Genomic DNA, 24,445 nt, shown 5'->3' on the forward strand with positions numbered 1-24,445 from the left:
AAATCCACTGCATGCAATCATGCTGCATGGAATCCACTGCATTCAATAGGGTTCCATTGCTTCATGCTGCATGGAATCCACTGCATTCAATCACGCTGCATGGAATCCACTGCATTCAATCGGGATGCATTTTACCACGCTGAATGGAGTACACTGCATTCAATCACAATGCATGGAATCCACTGCATTGAATCGGGATGCTTTGGGCCATGCTGCATAAAATCCTCTGCATTCAATCATGCTGCATAAAATCCACTGCATTCAATAGGGTTCCATTTCTTCACACTACATGGAATACACTGCATTCAATCACGCTGTATGGAATAAACTGCATTCAATCCCGATGCATTTAACCACGCTGCATGGATTACACTTCATTCAATCACAATGCATGGAATCCACTGCATTCTATCAGGATGCTTTGGGCCATGCTGCAAAAAATCCACTGCATTCAAGAGGGTTCCATTTCTTCACGCTGCATGGAATCTACTGCATTCAATAGGGTTCCATTTCTTCACGCTGCATGGAATACACTGCATTCAATCAGGATGCATGGAATCGACTCCATTCAATCAGGATGCATTATACAACGCTGCATGGATTACCCTGCATTCAATCACAATGCATGGAATCCACTCCATTCAATCGGGATGCTTTGGGCCATGCTGCAGAAAATCCACTGCATTCAATCGGGATGCATTGGGACTCGCTGCATAGACTCCACTGCATATAATCTGGATCCATTGCACCACAATGCATGGAATGCTCTGCATTCAATGTCGCTGCATGGAATCCACTGCATTCAATCGGGATGCTTTGGGCCATGCTGCATAAAATCCACTGCATTCAATCATGCTGCATGGATTCCACTGCATTCAATCATGCTGCATAAAATCCAATGCATTCAATAGGGTTCCATTTCTTCACACTGCATGGACTTCACTGCATTCAATCACACTGCATGAAATTCACTGCATTAGATCTGGATGCATTTTACCACGCTGCATGGATTACACTGCATTCAATGACGCTGCATGGAATCCACTGCATTCAATCGGGATGCTTTGGGCCCTGCTGCATAAAATCCACTGCATTCAATCGGGGTGCATTGGGCCTCGCTGCATGGACTTCACTGATTTCAATTTGTATCCATTGCCCCACAATGCATGGAATCCTCTGCATTCAACGACACTGCATGGAATCCACTGCATTCAATCATGCTGCCTAAAATCCACTGCATTCAATAGGGTTCCATTTCTTCACGCTGCATGAATCCACTGCATTCAAACACACTGCATGGAATCCACTGCATTCAATCGGGATGCTTTGGGCCATGCTGCATAAAATCCACTGCATTCAATCATGCTGCATGGAATCCACTGCATTCAATCGGGATGCATTTTACCAGGCTGCAAGGATTACACTTCATTCAATCACAATGCATGGAATCCAATGCATTCAATCGGGATGCTTTGGGCCATGCTGCATATAATCCACTGCATTTAATCGGGATGCTTTGGGCCATGCTGAATAAAATCCACTGCATTCAATCATGCTGCATGGAATCCACTGCATTCAATCGGGATGCAATTTACCACGCTGAATGGAGTACACTGCATTCAATCATGCTGCAGGGATTCCCCTGCATTCAATCGGGATGCTTTGGATCATGCTGCAAAAAAATCCACTGCATTCAATCGGGATGCATTGGGCCTCGCTTCATGGACTCCAGTGCATACAGTCGGGATCCATTGCACCACAATGCATGGAATCCTCTGCATTCAATGACGCTGCATGGAATCCACTGCATTCAATCGGGATGCTTTGGGCCATGCCTCATAAAATCCACTTCATTCAATGACGCTGCATGGAATCGACTGCATTCAATCATGCTGCATATAATCCACTGCTTACAATAGGGTTCAATTTCTTCACGCTGCATGGAATCCATTGCATTCAATCACGCTGCATGGAATCCACTGCATTCAATCAGGAATCATTTTACCACGCTGCATGGAGTTCACTGCATTCAATCACAATGCATGGAATCCACTGCATTCAATCGGGATGCTTTGGGCCATGCCTCATAAAATCCACTGCATTCAACGACGCTGCATGGAATCCACCGAATTTAACTGGGATACATTATACTAAGCTGTATCGAATCCACTGCATTCAATCAGGATGCATTTTACCATATTGCATGGAGTTCACTGCATTCAATCATGCTACACGTAATCCACTGCATTCAATCAGGATGCTTTGGGCCATGCTGCATAAAATCCATTGCATTCAATTGGGAAGCATTTGGCCTCGCTGCATTGACTCCACTTGATAAAATCGGGATCCATTGCGCCACAATGCATGGAATCCTCTGCATTCAGTGATGCTGCATGGAATCCACTGCATTCCATCGGCATGCATTTTACCACACTGCATGGAGTACACTGCATTCAATCACATTGGATGGAATCCAATGCATTCAATCGGGATGCTTTGGGCCATGCTGCAGAAAATCCACTGCATTCAATCGGGATGCACTGGGCCTCGCTGCATGGACTCCACTGCATTCAATTGGTATCCATTGCGCTGCAATGCATGGAATCCTCTGCATTCAATGACGCTGCAAGGAATCCACTGCATTCAATCGGGATGCTTTGGGGCATGCTTCATGAAATCCACTGCATTCAATCATGCTGCATGGAATCCACTGCACTCCATCATGCTGCATAAAATCCACTGCATTCAATAGGGTTCCATTTCTTCACACTGCAGGGAATACAATGCATTCAATCGGGATGCATTTTAACACTCTGCATGGATTACACTGCTGCATAATGGATTACACTGCTGCAATCATGCTGCATATAATCCACTGCATTCAATAGGGATGCTTTGGGCCATGCTGCATAAAATCCACTGCATTCCATCGGGATGCATTGGGCCTCGCTGCATGGACTCCACTGCATACAATCGGGATCCATTGCGCCACAATGCATGGGATCTTCTGCATTCATTGACGCTGCATGGAATCCACTGCATTCAATTGGGATGCTTTGGGCCATGCTGCATATAATCCAGTGCATTCAATTGGGATGCATTTTTCCTCACTCCATTGACTCCACTGCATACAATAAGGATCAATTGCAACACAATGCATGGAATCCTCTGCATTCAATGATGCTCCATTGAATCCAGTGCACTCAATCAGGATGCTTTGGGCCATGCTGCATAAAATCCACTGCATTGAATCCACTGCATTCAATCAGGATGCTTTGGGCCATGCTTAATAAATTCCACTGCATTCAACGACGCTGCATGGAATCCACCGAATTTAACTGGGATACATTATACTAAGCTGTATCGAATACACTGCATTCAAGCAGGATGCATTTTACCACATTGCATGGAGTTCACTGCATTCAATCATGCTGCACGTAATCCACTGCATTCAATCAGGATGCTTTGGGCCATGCTGCATAAAATCCACTGCATTCAATCATGCTGCACGTAATCCACTGCATTCAATCGGGATGCATTTTACCAGGCTGCATGGAATCCACTGCATTCAGTCCCGCTGCATGGAATCCACGGCATTCAATCGGGATGCATTTTACCAGGCTGCATATAATCCAGTGCATTCAATCACGCTGCATGGAATCCAGTGCATTCAATCACGCTGCATGGAATCCACTGCATTCAATCAGGATGCATTTTAATAAGCTGCATGGAATCCATTCAGTCATCACGCTGCATGGACTCCGCTGAATACAGTCGGGATCCATTACGCCACAATGCAGGGAATCCTCTGCATTCAATCGGGATGCATTTTACCAGGCTGCATGGAATCCACTGCATTCAATCACGCTGAATGGAGTACACTGCATTCAATCACGCTGCATGGAATCCCCTGCATTCAATCGGGATGCATTTTACCACACTGCATGGAGTACACTTCATTCAATCACAATGGATGGAATCCAATGCATTCAATCGGGATGCTTTGGGCCATGCTGCAGAAAATCCACTGCATTCAATCGGGATGCACTGGGCCTCGCTGCATGGACTCCACTGCATTCAATTGGTATCCATTGCGCTGCAATGCATGGAATCCTCTGCATTCAATGATGCTGCAAGGAATCCACTGCATTCAATCGGGATGCTTTGGGGCATGCTTCATGAAATCCACTGCATTCAATCATGCTGCATGGAATCCACTGCACTCCATCATGCTGCATAAAATCCACTGCATTCAATAGGGTTCCATTTCTTCACACTGCAGGGAATACAATGCATTCAATCGGGATGCATTTTAACACTCTGCATGGATTACACTGCTGAATAATGGATTACAGTGCTGCAATCCTGCTGCATATAATCCCCTGCATTCAATCGGGATGCTTTGGGCCATGCTGCATAAAATCCACTGCATTCCATCGGGATGCATTGGGCCTCGCTGCATGGACTCCACTGCATACAATCGGGATCCATTGCACCACAATGCATGGAATCTTCTGCATTCAATGACGCTGCATGGAATCCACTGCAATCAATCGGGATGCTTTGGGCCATGCTGCATAAAATCCACTGCATGCAATCATGCTGCATGGAATCCACTGCATTCAATAGGGTTCCATTGCTTCATTCTGCATGGAATCCACTGCATTCAATCACGCTGCATGGAATCCACTGCATTCAATCGGGATGCATGTTCCCACGCTGAATGGAGTACACTGCATTCAAGCACAATGCATGGAATCCACTGCATTGAATCGGGATGCTTTGGGCCATGCTGCATAAAATCCTCTGCATTCAATCATGCTGCATAAAATCCACTGCATTCAATAGGGTTCCATTTCTTCACACTACATGGAATACACTGCATTCAATCACGCTGTATGGAATAAACTGCATTCAATCCGGATGCATTTAACCACGCTGCATGGATTACACTTCATTCAATCACAATGCATGGAATCCACTGCATTCTATCAGGATGCTTTGGGCCATGCTGCAAAAAATCCACTGCATTCAAGAGGGTTCCATTTCTTCACGCTGCATGGAATCTACTGCATTCAATAGGGTTCCATTTCTTCACGCTGCATGGAATACACTGCATTCAATCAGGATGCATGGAATCGACTCCATTCAATCAGGATGCATTATACAACGCTGCATGGATTACCCTGCATTCAATCACAATGCATGGAATCCACTCCATTCAATCGGGATGCTTTGGGCCATGCTGCAGAAAATCCACTGCATTCAATCGGGATGCATTGGGACTCGCTGCATAGACTCCACTGCATATAATCTGGATCCATTGCACCACAATGCATGGAATGCTCTGCATTCAATGTCGCTGCATGGAATCCACTGCATTCAATCGGGATGCTTTGGGCCATGCTGCATAAAATCCACTGCATTCAATCATGCTGCATGGATTCCACTGCATTCAATCATGCTGCATAAAATCCAATGCATTCAATAGGGTTCCATTTCTTCACACTGCATGGACTTCACTGCATTCAATCACTCTGCATGAAATTCACTGCATTAGATCTGGATGCATTTTACCACGCTGCATGGATTACACTGCATTCAATGACGCTGCATGGAATCCACTGCATTCAATCGGGATGCTTTGGGCCATGCTGCATAAAATCCACTGCATTCAATCGGGATGCATTGGGACTCGCTGCATAGACTCCACTGCATATAATCTGGATACATTGCACCACAATGCATGGAATGCTCTGCATTCAATGTCGCTGCATGGAATCCACTCCATTCAATCGGGATGCTTTGGGCCATGCTGCATATAATCCACTGCATTTAATCGGGATGCATTGGGCCATGCTGCATGGACCCCACTGCATAAAATCGGGATCCATTGCGCCAAAATGCGAGGAATCATCTGCATTTAATGACGCTGCATTGAATCCACTGCATTCGATCGGGATCCATTTTACCACGCAGCGTGGATTACACTGCTTTCAATCACAATGCATGGAATCCACTGTATTCAATCGGGATGCTTTGGGCCATACTGCATAAAAACCACTGCATTCAATCTTGCTGCATGGAATCCAATGCATTCAATCATGCTGCATAAAATCCATGCATTCAAGAGGGTTCCAATTCTTCACACTGCATGGAATCCACTGCATTCAATCGGGATGCATTTTACCACGCTGCATATATTACACTGCATTGAATTGCAATGCATAGAATTCACTGCATTCAATCGGGAAGCATTTTACACCACTGCATGGAATCCACTGCATTTAATCACGCTACATGTAATCCATGGAATTTAATCGGGATTCATTTTACTAAGCTGTATGTCATTGACTGCATTTAATCACACTGCATGGAATCCACTGCATTCAATTGGGATTCATTTTACAAGGCTGCATGGAGTTGACTGCATTCAATCACAATACATGGAATCCACTGCATTCAATCGGGATGCTTTGGGCCATGCTGCATAAAATCCACTGCATTCAATTGGGTTCCATGTCTTCACTCTGCATGGAATACACTGCATTCAATCACGCTGCATGGAATCCCCTGCATTCAATCGGGATGCATTCTACCTTGCTGCATGGAGTTCACTGCATCCAATCACAATGCATGGAATCCACTGCATTCAATCGGGATGCTTTGGGCCATGCTGCATAAAATCCACTGCATTCAATCATGCTGCATGGAATCCACTGCATTCAATCGGGATGCATTTTACCACGCTGCATGGATTACACTTCATTCAATCACAATGCATGGAATCCACTGCATTCTATCGGGATGCTTTGGGCCATGCTGCATATAATCCACTTCATTTAATCGGGATGGTTTGGGTCATGCTGAATAAAATCCACTGCATTCAATCATGCTGCATGGAATCCACTGCATTCAATCGGGATGCAATTTACCACGCTGAATGGAGTACACTGCATTCAATCATGCTGCATGGATTCCCCTGCATTCAATCGGGATGCTTTAGATCATGCTGCAAAAAAATCCACTGCATTCAATCGGGATGCATTGGGCCTCGCTTCATGGACTCCAGTGCATACAGTCGGGATCCATTGCACCACAATACATGGAATCCTCTGCATTCAATGACGCTGCAAGGAATCCACTGCATTCAATCGGGATGCTTTGGGCCATGCCTCATAAAATCCACTTCATTCAATGACGCTGCATGGAATCGACTGCATTCAATCATGCTGCATGTAATCCACTGCTTACAATAGGGTTCAATTTCTTCACGCTGCATGGAATCCACTGCATTCAATCACGCTGCATGGAATCCACTGCATTCAATCAGGATGCATGTTCCCACGCTGCATGGAGTACACTGCATTCAATCAAAATGCATGGAATCCACTGCATTCAATCGGGATGCTTTGGGCCATGCTGCATACAATCCACTGCATTCAATCGGGATGCATTGGGCCTCACTGCATGGACTCCACTGCATATAATCGGGATCCATTACACCACAATGCATGGAATCATCTGCATTCAATGACGCTGCATGGAATCCACTGCATTCAATCGGGATGCATTTTACCAGGCTGCATGGAATCCATGCATTCATCACGCTGCATGGACTCCACTGCATACAATCGGGATCCATTGCACCACAATGCATGGAATACTCTGCATTCAATAATGCTCCATGGACTCCACTGCATTCAATCAGGATGCTTTGGGCCATGCTGCATAAAATCCACTGCATTCAATCATGCTCCATTAAATCCACTGCATTCAATCAGGCTGCATAAAATACACTGCATTCAATAAGGTTCCATTACTTCACACTTCATGGAATACAGTGCATTCAATCACGCTTCATGGAATCCACTGCATTCAATCGGGATTCATTTTACCACGCTGCATGGAGTTCACTGCATTCAATCACAATGCATGGAATCCACTGCATTCAATCGGGATGCTTTGGGCCATGCCTCATAAAATCCACTGCATTCAACGACGCTGCATGGAATCCACCGAATTTAACTGGGATACATTTTACTAAGCTGTATCGAATCCACTGCATTCAATCAGGATGCATTTTACCATATGGCATGGAGTTCACTGCATTCAATCATGCTACACGTAATCCACTGCATTCAATCAGGATGCTTTGGGCCATGCTGCATAAAATCCACTGCATTCAATCATGCTGCACGTAATCCACTGCATTCAATCGGGATGCATTTTACCAGGCTGCATGGAATCCACTGCATTCAGTCACGCTGCATGGAATCCACTGCATTCAATCGGGATGCATTTTACCAGGCTGCATGGAATCCACTGCATTCAGTCACGCTGCATGGAATCCACTGCATTCAATCGGGATGCATTTTACCAGGCTGCCTGGAATCCATGCATTCATCACACTGCATGGACTCCACTGCATACAATCGGGATCCATTGCGCCACAATGCATGGAATACTCTGCATTCAATGATGCTCCATGGAATCCACTGCATTCAATCAGGATGCTTTGGGCCATGCTGCATAAAATCCACTGCATTCAATCATGCTGCATGGAATCCACTGCATTCAATCATGCTGCATAATATCCACTGCATTCAAAATGTTCCATTTCTTCACGCTGCATGGAATCCACTGCATTCAATCGGGATGCATTTTACCTCACTGCATGGAGTACACTGCATTCAATCTCAATGCATGGAATCCACTGCATTCAATCGGGATGTTTTGGGCCATGCTGCAAAAAATCCACTGCAATCAATCAGGATGCATTGGGCCTCGCTGCATGGACTCCACTGCATACAATCGGGATTCATTGCGCCACAATGCATGGAATCCTCTGCATTCAATGATGCTGCATGGAATCCACTGCTTTCCATCGGGATGCATTTTACCACACTGCATGGAGTACACTGCATTCAATCTCAATGCATGGAATCCACTGCATTCAATCGGGATGTTTTGGGCCATGCTGCAAAAAATCCACTGCAATCAATCAGGATGCATTGGGCCTCGCTGCATGGACTCCACTGCATACAATCGGGATTCATTGCGCTGCAATGCATGGAATCCTCTGCATTCAATGACGCTGCATGGAATCCACTGCATTCTATCGGGATGCTTTGGGGCATGCTTCATGAAATCCACTGCATTCAATCATGCTGCATGGAATCCACTGCACTCCATCATGCTGCATAAAATCCACTGCATTCAATAGGGTTCCATTTCTTCACACTGCAGGGAATACAATGCATTCAATCGGGATGCATTTTAACACTCTGCATGGATTACACTGCTGCATAATGGATTACACTGCTGCAATCATGCTGCATATAATCCACTGCATTCAATCGGGATGATTTGGGCCATGCTGCATAAAATCCACTGCATTCCATCGGGATGCATTGGGCCTCGCTGCATGGACTCCACTGCATACAATCGGGATCCATTGTGCCACAATGCATGGGATCTTCTGCATTCATTGATGCTGCATGGAATCCACTGCATTCAATTGGGATGCTTTGGGCCATGCTGCATATAATCCAGTGCATTCAATTGGGATGCATTTGGCCTCGCTCCATTGACTCCACTGCATACAATAAGGATCAATTGCAACACAATGCATGGAAACCTCTGCATTCAATGATGCTCCATTGAATCCAGTGCACTCAATCAGGATGCTTTGGGCCATGCTGCATAAAATCCAATGCATTGAATCCACTGCATTCAATCTGGATGCTTTGGGCCATGCTTAATAGATTCCACTGCATTCAACGACGCTGCATGGAATCCACCGAATTTAACTGGGATACATTATACTAAGCTGTATCGAATCCACTGCATTCAATCAGGATGCATTTTACCACATTGCATGGAGTTCACTGCATTTAATCATGCTGCACGTAATCCACTGCATTCAATCGGGATGCTTTGGGCCATGCTGCATAAAATCCACTGCATTCAATCATGCTGCATGGATTCCACTGCATTCAATCATGCTGCATAAAATCCAATGCATTCAATAGGGTTCCATTTCTTCACACTGCATGGACTTCACTGCATTCAATCACTCTGCATGAAATTCACTGCATTAGATCTGGATGCATTTTACCACGCTGCATGGATTACACTGCATTCAATGACGCTGCATGGAATCCACTGCATTCAATCGGGATGCTTTGGGCCATGCTGCATAAAATCCACTGCATTCAATCGGGATGCATTGGGACTCGCTGCATAGACTCCACTGCATATAATCTGGATACATTGCACCACAATGCATGGAATGCTCTGCATTCAATGTCGCTGCATGGAATCCACTCCATTCAATCGGGATGCTTTGGGCCATGCTGCATATAATCCACTGCATTTAATCGGGATGCATTGGGCCATGCTGCATGGACCCCACTGCATAAAATCGGGATCCATTGCGCCAAAATGCGAGGAATCATCTGCATTTAATGACGCTGCATTGAATCCACTGCATTCGATCGGGATCCATTTTACCACGCAGCGTGGATTACACTGCTTTCAATCACAATGCATGGAATCCACTGTATTCAATCGGGATGCTTTGGGCCATACTGCATAAAAACCACTGCATTCAATCTTGCTGCATGGAATCCAATGCATTCAATCATGCTGCATAAAATCCATGCATTCAAGAGGGTTCCAATTCTTCACACTGCATGGAATCCACTGCATTCAATCGGGATGCATTTTACCACGCTGCATATATTACACTGCATTGAATTGCAATGCATAGAATTCACTGCATTCAATCGGGAAGCATTTTACACCACTGCATGGAATCCACTGCATTTAATCACGCTACATGTAATCCATGGAATTTAATCGGGATTCATTTTACTAAGCTGTATGTCATTGACTGCATTTAATCACACTGCATGGAATCCACTGCATTCAATTGGGATTCATTTTACAAGGCTGCATGGAGTTGACTGCATTCAATCACAATACATGGAATCCACTGCATTCAATCGGGATGCTTTGGGCCATGCTGCATAAAATCCACTGCATTCAATTGGGTTCCATGTCTTCACTCTGCATGGAATACACTGCATTCAATCACGCTGCATGGAATCCCCTGCATTCAATCGGGATGCATTCTACCTTGCTGCATGGAGTTCACTGCATCCAATCACAATGCATGGAATCCACTGCATTCAATCGGGATGCTTTGGGCCATGCTGCATAAAATCCACTGCATTCAATCATGCTGCATGGAATCCACTGCATTCAATCGGGATGCATTTTACCACGCTGCATGGATTACACTTCATTCAATCACAATGCATGGAATCCACTGCATTCTATCGGGATGCTTTGGGCCATGCTGCATATAATCCACTTCATTTAATCGGGATGGTTTGGGTCATGCTGAATAAAATCCACTGCATTCAATCATGCTGCATGGAATCCACTGCATTCAATCGGGATGCAATTTACCACGCTGAATGGAGTACACTGCATTCAATCATGCTGCATGGATTCCCCTGCATTCAATCGGGATGCTTTAGATCATGCTGCAAAAAAATCCACTGCATTCAATCGGGATGCATTGGGCCTCGCTTCATGGACTCCAGTGCATACAGTCGGGATCCATTGCACCACAATACATGGAATCCTCTGCATTCAATGACGCTGCAAGGAATCCACTGCATTCAATCGGGATGCTTTGGGCCATGCCTCATAAAATCCACTTCATTCAATGACGCTGCATGGAATCGACTGCATTCAATCATGCTGCATGTAATCCACTGCTTACAATAGGGTTCAATTTCTTCACGCTGCATGGAATCCACTGCATTCAATCACGCTGCATGGAATCCACTGCATTCAATCAGGATGCATGTTCCCACGCTGCATGGAGTACACTGCATTCAATCAAAATGCATGGAATCCACTGCATTCAATCGGGATGCTTTGGGCCATGCTGCATACAATCCACTGCATTCAATCGGGATGCATTGGGCCTCACTGCATGGACTCCACTGCATATAATCGGGATCCATTACACCACAATGCATGGAATCATCTGCATTCAATGACGCTGCATGGAATCCACTGCATTCAATCGGGATGCATTTTACCAGGCTGCATGGAATCCATGCATTCATCACGCTGCATGGACTCCACTGCATACAATCGGGATCCATTGCACCACAATGCATGGAATACTCTGCATTCAATAATGCTCCATGGACTCCACTGCATTCAATCAGGATGCTTTGGGCCATGCTGCATAAAATCCACTGCATTCAATCATGCTCCATTAAATCCACTGCATTCAATCAGGCTGCATAAAATACACTGCATTCAATAAGGTTCCATTACTTCACACTTCATGGAATACAGTGCATTCAATCACGCTTCATGGAATCCACTGCATTCAATCGGGATTCATTTTACCACGCTGCATGGAGTTCACTGCATTCAATCACAATGCATGGAATCCACTGCATTCAATCGGGATGCTTTGGGCCATGCCTCATAAAATCCACTGCATTCAACGACGCTGCATGGAATCCACCGAATTTAACTGGGATACATTTTACTAAGCTGTATCGAATCCACTGCATTCAATCAGGATGCATTTTACCATATGGCATGGAGTTCACTGCATTCAATCATGCTACACGTAATCCACTGCATTCAATCAGGATGCTTTGGGCCATGCTGCATAAAATCCACTGCATTCAATCATGCTGCACGTAATCCACTGCATTCAATCGGGATGCATTTTACCAGGCTGCATGGAATCCACTGCATTCAGTCACGCTGCATGGAATCCACTGCATTCAATCGGGATGCATTTTACCAGGCTGCATGGAATCCACTGCATTCAGTCACGCTGCATGGAATCCACTGCATTCAATCGGGATGCATTTTACCAGGCTGCCTGGAATCCATGCATTCATCACACTGCATGGACTCCACTGCATACAATCGGGATCCATTGCGCCACAATGCATGGAATACTCTGCATTCAATGATGCTCCATGGAATCCACTGCATTCAATCAGGATGCTTTGGGCCATGCTGCATAAAATCCACTGCATTCAATCATGCTGCATGGAATCCACTGCATTCAATCATGCTGCATAATATCCACTGCATTCAAAATGTTCCATTTCTTCACGCTGCATGGAATCCACTGCATTCAATCGGGATGCATTTTACCTCACTGCATGGAGTACACTGCATTCAATCTCAATGCATGGAATCCACTGCATTCAATCGGGATGTTTTGGGCCATGCTGCAAAAAATCCACTGCAATCAATCAGGATGCATTGGGCCTCGCTGCATGGACTCCACTGCATACAATCGGGATTCATTGCGCCACAATGCATGGAATCCTCTGCATTCAATGATGCTGCATGGAATCCACTGCTTTCCATCGGGATGCATTTTACCACACTGCATGGAGTACACTGCATTCAATCTCAATGCATGGAATCCACTGCATTCAATCGGGATGTTTTGGGCCATGCTGCAAAAAATCCACTGCAATCAATCAGGATGCATTGGGCCTCGCTGCATGGACTCCACTGCATACAATCGGGATTCATTGCGCTGCAATGCATGGAATCCTCTGCATTCAATGACGCTGCATGGAATCCACTGCATTCTATCGGGATGCTTTGGGGCATGCTTCATGAAATCCACTGCATTCAATCATGCTGCATGGAATCCACTGCACTCCATCATGCTGCATAAAATCCACTGCATTCAATAGGGTTCCATTTCTTCACACTGCAGGGAATACAATGCATTCAATCGGGATGCATTTTAACATTCTGCATGGATTACACTGCTGCATAATGGATTACACTGCTGCAATCATGCTGCATATAATCCACTGCATTCAATCGGGATGATTTGGGCCATGCTGCATAAAATCCACTGCATTCCATCGGGATGCATTGGGCCTCGCTGCATGGACTCCACTGCATACAATCGGGATCCATTGTGCCACAATGCATGGGATCTTCTGCATTCATTGATGCTGCATGGAATCCACTGCATTCAATTGGGATGCTTTGGGCCATGCTGCATATAATCCAGTGCATTCAATTGGGATGCATTTGGCCTCGCTCCATTGACTCCACTGCATACAATAAGGATCAATTGCAACACAATGCATGGAAACCTCTGCATTCAATGATGCTCCATTGAATCCAGTGCACTCAATCAGGATGCTTTGGGCCATGCTGCATAAAATCCAATGCATTGAATCCACTGCATTCAATCTGGATGCTTTGGGCCATGCTTAATAGATTCCACTGCATTCAACGACGCTGCATGGAATCCACCGAATTTAACTGGGATACATTATACTAAGCTGTATCGAATCCACTGCATTCAATCAGGATGCATTTTACCACATTGCATGGAGTTCACTGCATTTAATCATGCTGCACGTAATCCACTGCATTCAATCAGGATGCTTTGGGCCATGCTGCATAAAATCCACTGCATTCAATCATGCTGCACGTAATCCTCTGCATTGAATCGGGATGCATTTTACCAGGCTGCATGGAATCCACTGCATTCAGTCACGCTGCATGGAATCCACTGCATTCAATCGGGATGCATTTTACCAGGCTGCATGGAATCCAGTGCATTCAATCACGCTGCATGGAATCCAGTGCATTCAATCACGCTGAATGGAATCCACTGCATTCAATCAGGATGCATTTTAATAAGCTGCATGGAATCCATTCTGTCATCATGCTGCATGGACTCCGCTGCATACAGTCGGGATCCATTACGCCACAATGCATGGAATCCTCTGCATTCAATCGGGATGCATTTTTCCAGGCTGCCTGGAATCCATGCATTCATCACACTGCATGGACTCCACTGCATACAGTCGGGATCCATTGCGCCACAATGCATGGAATACTCTGCATTCAATGATGCTCCATGGAATCCACTGCATTCAATCAGGATGCTTTGTGCCATGCTGCATAAAATCCACTGCATTCAATCATGCTGCATGGAATCCACTGCATTCAATCGCGATGCATTTTACCTCGCTGCATGGAGTACACTGCATTCAATCTCAATGCATGGAATCCACTGAATTCAATCGGGATGTTTTGGGCCATGCTGCAAAAAATCCACTGCAATCAATCAGGATGCATTGGGCCTCGCTGCATGGACTCCACTGCATACAATCGGGATCCATTGCGCCACAATGCATGGAATCCTCTGGATTCAATGATGCTGCATGGAATCCACTGCATTCCATCGGGATGCATTTTACCACACTGCATGGAGTACACTGCATTCAATCACAATGGATGGAATCCAATGCATTCAATCGGGATGCTTTGGGCCATGCTGCAGAAAATCCACTGCATTCAATCGGGATGCACTTGGCCTCGCTGCATGGACTCCACTGCATTCAATTGGTATCCATTGCGCTGCAATGCATGGAATCCTCTGCATTCAATGACGCTGCATGGAATCCACTGCATTCTATCGGGATGCTTTGGGGCATGCTTCATGAAATCCACTGCATTCAATCATGCTGCATGGAATCCACTGCACTCCATCATGCTGCATAAAATCCACTGCATTCAATAGGGTTCCATTTCTTCACACTGCAGGGAATACAATGCATTCAATCGGGATGCATTTTAACACTCTGCATGGATTACACTGCTGCAAACATGCTGCATATAATCCACTGCATTCAATCGGGATGATTTGGGCCATGCTGCATAAAATCCACTGCATTCCATCAGGATGCATTGGGCCTCGCTGCATGGACTCCACTGCATACAATCGGGATCCATTTCGCCACAATGCATGGAATCTTCTGCATTCATTGATGCTGCATGGAATCCACTGCATTCAATTGGGATGCTTTGGGCCATGCTGCATATAATCCAGTGCATTCAATCGGGATGCATTTGGCCTCGCTCCATGGACTCCACTGCATACAATAAGGATCAATTGCAACACAATGCATGGAATCCTCTGCATTCAATGATGCTCCATTGAATCCAGTGCACTCAATCAGGATGCTTTGGGCCATGCTGCATAAAATCCACTGCATTCAATAGGGTTCCAACACTTCACGCTGCATGGAATCCACTGCATTCAATCAGGATGCTTTGGGCCATGCTTAATAAATTCCACTGCATTCAACAACGCTGCATGGAATCCACCGAATTTAATTGGGATACATTATACTAAGCTGTATCGAATCCACTGCATTCAATCAGGATGCATTTTACCACATTGCATGGAGTTCACTGCATTCAATCATGCTGCACGTAATACACTGCATTCAATCGGGATGCATTTTACCAGGCTGCATGGAATCCACTGCATTCAATCACGCTGCATGGAATCCACTGCATTCAATCGGGATGCATTTTACCAGGCTGCATGGAATCCACTGCATTCAATCACGCTGCATGGAATCCACTGCATTCAATCACGCTGCATGGAATCCACTGTATTCAATCAGGATGCATTTTAATAAGCTGCATGGAATCCATTCAGTCATCACGCTGCATGGACTCCGCTGCATACAGTCGGGATTCTTTACCCCACAATGCATGGAATCCTCTGCATTCAATCGGGATGCATTTTACCAAGCTGCATGGAATCCACTGCATTCAATCACGCTGCATGGAATCCACTGCATTCAATCAAGCTGCATGGAATCCACTGCATTCAATCAGGATGCATTTTACCAGGCTGCCTGGAATCCATGCATTCATCACACTGCATGGACTCCACTGCATACAATCGGGATCCATTGCGCCACAATGCATTGAATACTCTGCATTCAATGATGCTCCATGGACTCCACTGCATTCAATCAGGATGCTTTGGGCCATGCTGCATAAAATCCACTGCATTCAATCATGCTGCATGGAATCCACTGCATTCAATCGCGATGCATTTTACCTCGCTGCATGGAGTACACTGCATTCAATCTCAATGCATGGAATCCACTGAATTCAATCGGGATGTTTTGGGCCATGCTGCAAAAAATCCACTGCAATCAATCAGGATGCATTGGGCCTCGCTGCATGGACTCCACTGCATACAATCGGGATCCATTGCGCCACAATGCATGGAATACTCTGGATTCAATGATGCTGCATGGAATCCACTGCATTCCATCGGGATGCATTTTACCACACTGCATGGAGTACACTGCATTCAATCACAATGGATGGAATCCAATGCATTCAATCGGGATGCTTTGGGCCATGCTGCAGAAAATCCACTGCATTCAATCGGGATGCACTTGGCCTCGCTGCATGGACTCCACTGCATTCAATTGGTATCCATTGCGCTGCAATGCATGGAATCCTCTGCATTCAATGACGCTGCATGGAATCCACTGCATTCTATCGGGATGCTTTGGGGCATGCTTCATGAAATCCACTGCATTCAATCATGCTGCATGGAATCCACTGCACTCCATCATGCTGCATAAAATCCACTGCATTCAATAGGGTTCCATTTCTTCACACTGCAGGGAATACAATGCATTCAATCGGGATGCATTTTAACACTCTGCATGGATTACACTGCTGCAAACATGCTGCATATAATCCACTGCATTCAATCGGGATGATTTGGGCCATGCTGCATAAAATCCACTGCATTCCATCAGGATGCATTGGGCCTCGCTGCATGGACTCCACTGCATACAATCGGGATCCATTTCGCCACAATGCATGGAATCTTCTGCATTCATTGATGCTGCATGGAATCCACTGCATTCAATTGGGATGCTTTGGGCCATGCTGCATATAATCCAGTGCATTCAATCGGGATGCATTTGGCCTCGCTCCATGGACTCCACTGCATACAATAAGGATCAATTGCAACACAATGCATGGAATCCTCTGCATTCAATGATGCTCCATTGAATCCAGTGCACTCAATCAGGATGCTTTGGGCCATGCTGCATAAAATCCACTGCATTCAATAGGGTTCCAACACTTCACGCTGCATGGAATCCACTGCATTCAATCAGGATGCTTTGGGCCATGCTTAATAAATTCCACTGCATTCAACAACGCTGCATGGAATCCACCGAATTTAATTGGGATACATTATACTAAGCTGTATCGAATCCACTGCATTCAATCAGGATGCATTTTACCACATTGCATGGAGTTCACTGCATTCAATCATGCTGCACGTAATCCACTGCATTCAATCGGGATGCATTTTACCAGGCTGCATGGAATCCACTGCATTCAATCACGCTGCATGGAATCCACTGCATTCAATCGGGATGCATTTTACCAGGCTGCATGGAATCCACTGCATTCAATCACGCTGCATGGAATCCACTGCATTCAATCACGCTGCACGGAATCCACTGTATTCAATCAGGATGCATTTTAATAAGCTGCATGGAATCCATTCAGTCATCACGCTGCATGGACTCCGCTGCATACAGTCGGGATTCTTTACCCCACAATGCATGGAATCCTCTGCATTCAATCGGGATGCATTTTACCAAGCTGCATGGAATCCACTGCATTCAATCACGCTGCATGGAATCCACTGCATTCAATCAAGCTGCATGGAATCCACTGCATTCAATCAGGATGCATTTTACCAGGCTGCCTGGAATCCATGCATTCATCACACTGCATGGACTCCACTGCATACAATCGGGATCCATTGCGCCACAATGCATTGAATACTCTGCATTCAATGATGCTCCATGGACTCCACTGCATTCAATCAGGATGCTTTGGGCCATGCTGCATAAAATCCACTGCATTCAATCATGCTGCATGGAATCCACTGCATTCAATCATGCTGCATAATATCCACTCCATTCAAAATGTTCCATTTCTTCACGCTGCATGGAATCCACTGCATTCAATCGGGATGCTTTGGGCCATGCTGCAAAAAATCCACTGCAATCAATCAGGATGCATTGGCCCTCGCTGCATGGACTCCACTGCATACAATCCGGATCCATTGCGCCACAATGCATGGAATAGTCTGCATTCAATGATGCTGCATGGAATCCACTGCATTCCATCGGGATGCATTTTACCACACTGCATGAGGTACACTGCATTCAATCACAATGGATGGATCCAATGCATTCAATCGGGATGCTTTGGGCCATGCTGCAGAAAATCCTCTGCATTCAATGACGCTGCATGGAATCGACTGCATTCAATCATGCTGCATATAATCCACTGCTTACAATAGGGTTCAATTTCTTCACGCTGCATGGAATCCACTGCATTCAATCACGCTGCATGGAATCCACTACATTCAATCGGGATGCATGTTCCCACGCTGCATGGAGTACACTGCATTCAATCAAAATGCATGGAATCCACTGCATTCAATCGGGATGCTTTGGGCCATGCTGCATACAATCCACTGCATTCAATCGGGATGCATTGGGCCTCACTGCATGGACTCCACTGCATATAATCGGGATCCATTACACCACAATGCATGGAATCATCTGCATTCAATGACGCTGCATGGAATCCACTGCATTCAATCGGGATGCATTTTACCAGGCTGCATGGAATCCATGCATTCATCACGCTGCATGGACTCCACTGCATACAATCGGGATCCATTGCGCCACAATGCATGGAATCCTCTGCATTCAATCAGGATGCTTTGGGCCATGCTGCATAAAATCCACTGCATTCAATCATGCTCCATTAAATCCACTGCATTCAATCAGGCTGCATAAAATACACTGCATTCAATAGGGTTCCATTACTTCACACTTCATGGAATACAGTGCATTCAATCACGCTTCATGGAATCCACTGCATTCAATCGGGATTCATTTTACCACGCTGCATGGAGTTCACTGCATTCAATCACAATGCATGGAATCCACTGCATTCAATCGGGATGCTTTGGGCCATGCCTCATAAAATCCACTGCATTCAACGACGCTGCATGGAATCCACCGAATTTAACTGGGATACATTATACTAAGCTGTATCGAATCCACTGCATTCAATCAGGATGCATTTTACCATATGGCATGGAGTTCACTGCATTCAATCATGCTACACGTAATCCACTGCATTCAATCAGGATGCTTTGGGCCATGCTGCATAAAATCCACTGCATTCAATTGGGAAGCATTTGGCCTCGCTGCATTGACTCCACTTGATAAAATCGGGATCCATTGCGCCACAATGCATGGAATCCTCTGCATTCAGTGATTCTGCATGGAATCCACTGCATTCCATTGGGATGCATTTTACCACACTACATGGAGTACACTGCATTCAATCACATTGGATCGAATCCAATGCATTCAATCGGGATGCTTTGGGCCATGCTGCAGAAAATCCACTGCATTCAATCGGGATGCACTGGGCCTCGCTGCATGGACTCCACTGCATTCAATTGGTATCCATTTCGCTGCAATGCATGGAATACTCTGCATTCAATGACGCTGCAAGGAATCCACTGCATTCAATCGGGATGCTTTGGGGCATGCTTAATGAAATCCACTGCATTCAATCATGCTGCATGGAATCCACTGCACTCCATCATGCTGCATAAAATCCACTGCATTCAATAGGGTTCCATTTCTTCATGCTGAATGGAATACAGTGCATGCAATCACGCTCCATGGACTCCACTGCATACAATCTGGATCCATTGAGCCACAATGAATGGAATCCTCTGTATTCAATGACGCTGCATGGAATCCACTGCGGTGAATCAGGATGCTTTGGGCCATGCCGCATATAATCTACTGCATTCCATTGGGAAGCATTTGGCCTCGCTGCATTGACTCCACTTGATAAAATCGGGATCCATTGCGCCACAATGCATGGAATCCTCTGAATTCAATGACGCTGCATGGAATCCACTGCAATCAATCGGGATGCTTTGGGCCATGCTGCATAAAATCCACTGCATGCAATCATGCTGCATGGAATCCACTGCATTCAATAGGGTTCCATTGCTTCATGCTGCATGGAATCCACTGCATTCAATCGGGATGCATTTTACCACGCTGAATGGAGTACACTGCATTCAAGCACAATGCATGGAATCCACTGCATTGAATCGGGATGCTTTGGGCCATGCTGCATAAAATCCTCTGCATTCAATCATGCTGCATAAAATCCACTGCATTCAATAGGGTTCCATTTCTTCACACTACATGGAATACACTGCATTCAATCACGCTGTATGGAATAAACTGCATTCAATCCGGATGCATTTAACCACGCTGCATGGATTACACTTCATTCAATCACAATGCATGGAATCCACTGCATTCTATCAGGATGCTTTGGGCCATGCTGCAAAAAATCCACTGCATTCAAGAGGGTTCCATTTCTTCACGCTGCATGGAATCTACTGCATTCAATAGGGTTCCATTTCTTCACGCTGCATGGAATACACTGCATTCAATCAGGATGCATGGAATCGACTCCATTCAATCAGGATGCATTATACAACGCTGCATGGATTACCCTGCATTCAATCACAATGCATGGAATCCACTCCATTCAATCGGGATGCTTTGGGCCATGCTGCAGAAAATCCACTGCATTCAATCGGGATGCATTGGGACTCGCTGCATAGACTCCACTGCATATAATCTGGATCCATTGCACCACAATGCATGGAATGCTCTGCATTCAATGTCGCTGCATGGAATCCACTGCATTCAATCGGGATGCTTTGGGCCATGCTGCATAAAATCCACTGCATTCAATCATGCTGCATGGATTCCACTGCATTCAATCATGCTGCATAAAATCCAATGCATTCAATAGGGTTCCATTTCTTCACACTGCATGGACTTCACTGCATTCAATCACACTGCATGAAATTCACTGCATTAGATCTGGATGCATTTTACCACGCTGCATGGATTACACTGCATTCAATGACGCTGCAAGGAATCCACTGCATTCAATCGGGATGCTTTGGGCCATGCTGCATAAAATCCACTGCATTCAATCGGGGTGCATTGGGCCTCGCTGCATGGACTTCACTGATTTCAATTTGTATCCATTGCCCCACAATGCATGGAATCCTCTGCATTCAACGACACTGCATGGAATCCACTGCATTCAATTATGCTGCCTAAAATCCACTGCATTCAATAGGGTTCAATTTCTTCACGCTGCATGAATCCACTGCATTCAAACACGCTGCATGGAATCCACTGCATTCAATCGGGATGCTTTGGGCCATGCTGCATAAAATCCACTGCATTCAATCATGCTGCATGGAATCCACTGCATTCAATCGGGATGCATTTTACCACGCTGCAAGGATTACACTTCATTCAATCACAATGCATGGAATCCAATGCATTCAATCGGGATGCTTTGGGCCATGCTGCATATAATCCACTGCATTTAATCGGGATGCTTTGGGCCATGCTGAATAAAATCCACTGCATTCAATCATGCTGCATGGAATCCACTGCATTCAATCGGGATGCAATTTACCACGCTGAATGGAGTACACTGCATTCAATCATGCTGCAGGGATTCCCCTGCATTCAATCGGGATGCTTTGGATCATGCTGCAAATAAATCCACTCATTCAATCGGGATGCATTGGGCCTCGCTTCATGGACTCCAGTGCATACAGTCGGAATCCATTGCACCACAATGCATGGAATCCTCTGCATTCAATAACGCTGCATGGAATCCACTGCATTCAATCGGGATGCTTTGGGCCATGCCTCATAAAATCCACTTCATTCAATGACGCTGCATGGAATCGACTGCATTCAATCATGCTGCATATAATCCACTGCTTACAATAGGGTTCAATTTCTTCACGCTGCATGGAATCCACTGCATTCAATCACGCTGCATGGAATCCACTGCATTCAATCAGGATGCATGTTCCCACGCTGCATGGAGTACACTGCATTCAATCAAAATGCATGGAATCCACTGCATTCAATCGGGATGCTTTGGGCCATGCTGCATACAATCCACTGCATTCAATCGGGATGCATTGGGCCTCACTGCATGGACTCCACTGCATATAATCGGGATCCATTACACCACAATGCATGGAATCATCTGCATTCAATGACGCTGCATGGAATCCACTGCATTCAATTGGGATGCATTTTACCAGGCTGCATGGAATCCATGCATTCATCACGCTGCATGGACTCCACTGCATACAATCGGGATCCATTGCGCCACAATGCATGGAATCTTCTGCATTCTTTGATGCTGCATGGAATCCACTGCATTCAATTGGGATGCTTTGGGCCATGCTGCATATAATCCAGTGCATTCAATCGGGATGCATTTGGCCTCGCTCCATGGACTCCACTGCATACAATAAGGATCAATTGCAACACAATGCATGGAATCCTCTGCATTCAATGATGCTCCATTGAATCCAGTGCACTCAATCAGGATGCTTTGGGCCATGCTGCATAAAATCCACTGCATTCAATAGGGTTCCAACACTTCACGCTGCATGGAATCCACTGCATTCAATCAGGATGCTTTGGGCCATGCTTAATAAATTCCACTGCATTCAACAACGCTGCATGGAATCCACCGAATTTAATTGGGATACATTATACTAAGCTGTATCGAATCCACTGCATTCAATCAGGATGCATTTTACCACATTGCATGGAGTTCACTGCATTCAATCATGCTGCACGTAATCCACTGCATTCAATCGGGATGCATTTTACCAGGCTGCATGGAATCCACTGCATTCAATCACGCTGCATGGAATCCACTGCATTCAATCGGGATGCATTTTACCAGGCTGCATGGAATCCACTGCATTCAATCACGCTGCATGGAATCCACTGCATTCAATCACGCTGCATGGAATCCACTGTATTCAATCAGGATGCATTTTAATAAGCTGCATGGAATCCATTCAGTCATCACGCTGCATGGACTCTGCTGCATACAGTCGGGATCCATTACCCCACAATGCATGGAATCCTCTGCATTCAATCGGGATGCATTTTACCAGGCTGCATGGAATCCACTGCATTCAATCACGCTGCATGGAATCCACTGCATTCAATCAAGCTGCATGGAATCCACTGCATTCAATCAGGATGCATTTTACCAGGCTGCCTGGAATCCATGCATTCATCACACTGCATGGACTCCACTGCATACAATCGGGATCCATTGCGCCACAATGCATTGAATACTCTGCATTCAATGATGCTCCATGGACTCCACTGCATTCAATCAGGATGCTTTGGGCCATGCTGCATAAAATCCACTGCATTCAATCATGCTGCATGGAATCCACTGCATTCAATCATGCTGCATAATATCCACTCCATTCAAAATGTTCCATTTCTTCACGCTGCATGGAATCCACTGCATTCCATCGGGATGCATTTTACCACACTGCATGAGGTACACTGCATTCAATCAC

This window comes from Sus scrofa, chromosome 16, assembly GCF_054392235.1.
Source record: "Sus scrofa isolate SSC_HxYL_T2T_F1_AM1 chromosome 16, Sscrofa_HxYL_maternal_Yorkshire_Landrace_v2.0, whole genome shotgun sequence".
Lineage (NCBI taxonomy): Eukaryota > Metazoa > Chordata > Mammalia > Artiodactyla > Suidae > Sus > Sus scrofa.